This window comes from Dermochelys coriacea, chromosome 1, assembly GCF_009764565.3.
Source record: "Dermochelys coriacea isolate rDerCor1 chromosome 1, rDerCor1.pri.v4, whole genome shotgun sequence".
Classification (NCBI taxonomy): Eukaryota; Metazoa; Chordata; order Testudines; family Dermochelyidae; genus Dermochelys; species Dermochelys coriacea.
The window spans coordinates 116,310,568-116,315,881 of record NC_050068.2 but is presented as its reverse complement, the minus strand read 5'-3'; positions in this window follow the sequence as shown (position 1 = coordinate 116,315,881).

The window sequence follows — 5,314 nt, the reverse complement described above, 5'->3', positions numbered from 1 at the left end:
AAATAGGGTTTAACTGGGACTTAAATGGTACATAGGGTAAATTTGGTAAATTTCATTCTCAAACCATTCTATCAAATACATCAAGAGAAATCAGAACTGGTTTGCAAAGGACTCAAGAACAAGAAAAGGACTAAATTTGTTGGAAAATGTATTTACATTTTCTAATTCAGACAGTTTTAATTTGCAGTCATCTAAAGCTTTCTTTATGTAGGTGCTCCATTTGTTAATGTATCTCTTTGACTCCTGCATATAGAGAATTGCTGCATGCTCATTGCTGTGTTTCTGTCTGTCTGTATTGCATCTCACTCCATTTTACTTTTAAAACGTGCAGATCCAATTGTAATCTGCTATTGGGACTGCTAGATAGGAACCTTACATTCTTGAGATGGTGCAAGCAGATGTAATTTAATATTTGCTGGTTTCAGAGTAGCAGCCGTGTTAGTCTGCATCCAATGAAGTGAGCTGTAGCTCACGAAAGCTTATGCTCTAATAAATTTGTTAGTCTCTAAGGTGCCACAAGTACTCCTTTTCTTAATATTTGCTGTGAGACAGTAACAAGTAACAATGCAAGTGCTCATTTGCTTCCATTGTGTCCCTCTGCTATGAGGAAATGATCAGTTGCTGGCTGAGGGTATTTGATTTTTGTTGTCTCTGGAGATACTTGTGCATACTGCAAAACCTTCAGTTTCTTTTTTTCTTTTAAATTTTTCTTCATATTTATCCTACTTTTTCTAGATAGTTTTGGGATTTTTTTCACACTGAATCCTGAATCTTCTTTTAATCTTGTTCATGGTTTTTTAAAATCATGTGATGATTCTGGTATTCAGTTCTGTCTTAATAAGCCAATCATTTGTTATATAAAATTCTGAATTATATATGAAATCATATAATGTATTTTTAACTTTCCTATAGGCATCAAGAACACCACTTGCATTTCACAGTCGAAATCACCATTCCCTACATATACCTGACATGATGAAACATCAAAAGAACAATGTTACACCCTATTCCTGCAATCTGAAATCCTGTACATTTTCTAAAACTGTGCATAATGATGAGTTCTGGGGTACATATGTAGTAAAACTTACCCATTTTTCATAATGTTTCCTTCTGTAACTCCAGCAAATTAAGTGTGATAATAAAAAGGGGCAAAAGTTTGAATTCCTCTGAGTTCTGACAATGGAATAACTAAACCTACCTTTCCTTCAGTGGGAGTTCCTTATGTAGCTCAACTCAGCCCAGTCCTCACTGACTTGTTCATTCTGAATTTTTCAGGCAATATCATCTGGCATCCACACCACTTTTGCATGCTAACCAATATCTACCTTATCTAATTCAATCAATTTGTCTTGTCTGTCATACTTTGCATGGACATGGCACCTTCATCCAACAAGCTTTACAAACTTTAATTAATTTAGGCTTCTAACATCCTGGTGCGGTAAGGAAATATGATTTCATTTTATACAAATGAGGAAACTGACACACAAAGAAATTAAGTAACTGGCCCAGGGACACACAAAATGACTGAAACAAAGCCCAAAATAAAACCCAAGTCTCTTGATATTCAGTCCTGGGCCTTAACCATAAGAGCATTCTTTCTAATTGTCTATCTACCCAGTTTATCCTGGGCAAATTTAAAAGATTTTGTGTTTTAAATTCCAATAAGCATCCAAAAGCTCAGATAGTTATACAAAACGTAGGGATTTTTAAGGCTTGCTCCTGACAAAACTTTTCTTGAGAAGTGGTTGAAATTTTTCAAAAGTATGTTTTTTGTAAAAAAAAGAGAAAAAAAGGCCTTTTTCAAAACTGAAAATATTACAAAATCATTTTAAATCTTTTCAATATCTTTTATGTTTTTCTCAACTAAAAATGACACAAATATATATGTTTATGTTTTTGTTTTATTTCTTCTTTCTGACTCTCTCATCTCTTTCTCCGCCCCCTTCTTCTTCCTCACTTTGACAGTGGCACAGTGGAAAAAAGTGAAAGAAGGGAAAGGGAGGAATAGAGAGAGAGAGAGGGAAAAAGGGAAAATCTAAAAACTGAAAAATGTTCAAAAGAAAAAAATGGTATTTTTGAAAACTTTTAAATGGAAATGTTTATGATTTTTTTGAATACGTTCATGGCATTTCCCCCCCCCCCCCCCATTTTTCACTTGTCTTCCCTTCATATTGCTTCCCTCAGTAGGTTCTGTGACTAAACCTCCATGAGACCTGGGAACTCCTGAGATCCTGGGAACTACAGGCCAGTCAGCCTCACCTCAGTCCCTGCAAAAATCATGGAGCAGGTCCTCAAGGAATCAATTCTGAAGCATTTAGAGAAGAGGAAAGTGATCAGGAACAGTCAGCATGGATTCACCAAGGGCAAGTCATGCCTGACTAATCTAATTGCCTTCTATGATGAGATAACTGGCTCTGTGGATGAGGGGATAGCAGTGGATGTGTTATTCCTTGACTTCAGCAAAGCTTTTGACACGGTCTCCCACAGTATTATTGTCAGCAAGTTAAAGAAGTATGGGATGGATGAATGGACTATAAGGTGTGGATAGAAAGCTGGCTAGATTGTCAGGCTCAACGGGTAGTGATCAATGGCTCCATGTCTAGTTGGCAGCCGGTATCAAGAAGAGTGCCCCAAGGGTTGGTCCTGGGGCCGGATTTGTTCAATATCTTCATTAATGATCTGGAGGATGGCATGGATTGCACCCTCAGCAGATTTGTAGATGACACTAAACTAGGAGGAGAGGTAGATACGCTGGAGGGTAGGGATAGGACAGAGGGCCCTAGACAAATTAGAGGATTGGGCCAAAAGAAATCTGATGAGGTTCAACAAGAACAAGTGCAGAATCCTGCACTTAGGATGGAAGAATCTCATGCAACGCTACAGACTAGGGACCGAATGGCAGCAGTTCTGCAGAAAAGGACCTAGGGGTTACAGTGGATGAGAAGCTGGATATGAGTCAACAGTGTGCCGTTGTTGCCAAGAAGACCAATGGCATTTTGGGCTGTATAAGTAGGGGCATTGCCAGCAGATCGAGGGACGTGATCGTTCCCCTCTATTCAACATTGGTGAGGCCTCATCTGGAGTACTATGTCCAGTTTTAGGCCGCACACTACAAGAAGGATGTGAAAAAAATTGGAAAGCGTCCAGCGGAGGGCAACAAAAATGATTAGGGGACTGGTACACATGACTTATGAGGAGAGGCTTAGGAAACTGGGATTGTTTAGTCTGCAGAAGAGAAGAATGAGGGGGGATTTGATAGCTGCTTTCAACTACCTAAAAGGGGGTTCAAAAGAGGATGGATCTAGACTGTTCTCAGTAGTAGCAGACGACAGAACAAGGAGTAATGGTCTCAAGTTGCAGTGCGGGAGGTTTAGGTTGGATATTAGGAAAAACGTTTTCACTAGGAGGGTGGTGAAGCACTGGAATGCGTTACAAAGCCCTGGCTGGGATGATTTAGTTGGGGATTGGTCCTGCTTTGAGCAGGGGGTTGGACTAGATCACCTCCTGAGGTCTCTTCCAACCCTGATATCCTATGACTCTTTGATTCTATCTTCAGCCTGCCTTCAACAAATTAAGCTCCATTCCCTTCCTTCACACTGGGGTTGCGGTATGCAATGGACACAGAAACTGGATCCACCTTTGTAGATTTTTACCGGCAAAGACTTGTCCATACAGGGGGAATTCTCCACAGGTTGTTTCTGGCTATTGAAGTCCACTTTGTGCAATTTGAGCAATGCAGGGGTGTTTTCTAAAGTACATTTTCTAACATCCTGCTAGTGCAGTTGGAGTTGAAATTGAAAGTGTTTTTGAAACCAGATCATATTATAGAATGGAAAATTGATTATAAGTTTTTTGAATAAAAAACAAAGGAAAAAAACAAAGGTAAATGAGTAAATATCATGACTATTTACCGTAGTCATCATAATTAAAGAATATATATAAAATAGTTATTCATCATGAAATGTTTATAAAAATATGTAACAAATAATTATGACTTAACACATTGTCTAATAAAGATGAAATTGATGACAAGTCTTATGAATTTTAATCTGAAAATAAAGAGCATTAACAAGCCTTAATTATATCATCAAATATTTAAAATTACCTTCAATGCTAAGATCTATTTGTATTTAATGTATTTATTTTTAAAATATCTGTAACATTTTTATGAGATTTGTACATAAAGCAAAATCAGCTGTTACAACAAAAGGCATCTTGACTTAATGTATTCAAAATCTTGATCAAAATTTCCATTTGGTTTATTTTTAAGGAAATCAACAACCTTTGTACACTGTATTAAAATTTATACTCCATGTAGTGGGATACATAATTAATACCATTACAAATACAAAAATAAAATTGCATTTATTAAGGAAAAATCTCACACAGGGCCAGATTATCAGATTCTTCATGTGTAAAATGTGCATTCATTTTATGGGAACCCAATTTATGCATAGATTCTCTGAATATCATCCATTTGTGTGATTCTGGTGGAGATCCAGCTATAAATTTAATACTACCCTTCCCCCCCTCCCCCAGAGCGCAACCAGTCTTGTTCTGTCCTAGGCTATGGATTTTCTTTCAGAGTCCCAGGTGTACAGCACTACTCAAATAACATTCTAATGACTGGCAAGAATAAAAATGAACATCTCACAGATCTAACTGGAGTCTTGCACAGAGGAAAAGATTATGGTGTGAGATGTTTTAAGAACAAATGCAAACTTGTCTAAAACTTCCTATAGTAATTGGGGCATGTGGTCCTCACAAGGCACCAGTGAGGCCACTGCAGACCATAATTTCCAAAACAGTAAGCACAGGGCTCTTTCCTGCAAGTACTGTGCACTCTAGCACAATCCTTGAAGTTGACAATGTGAGTAGTCCCAAAACTGCGAATGTGGCCGTTCACATGCTTAAAGAATGATTATGGACAAGATTTTCAAAAAGTGACTGGTGAGTTAGCTGTCTCTGTTTTTGACTCTCAGAGGGGGTTGCTCATCACTTTCTGAAAAGCAAGCCTTCTTTAAAGTCTCTCAAGTGGGCATCCAAAAATCAAGGCACCCAAATTAGTTGTGTTTTTTGAGAATCTCAGCTTATGTGTTTTGCTAGATCTCGCTAGAGTGCTCAGGACCTTGTAGTGTCAAGTTCACTGTTTCCAAGTGCATGATTTTCTGGGTTTACAGATGTCCTTATCCACTATCTGTCTATGGTAATAAGGCTTTTTCATGATCTCCCAGAATAATGAAAAATCTAGATCTAGCCAGATGGGTGTGACTAGAGTTGGGTGACTATTGCATCTTAAAGCATCTCATAATCT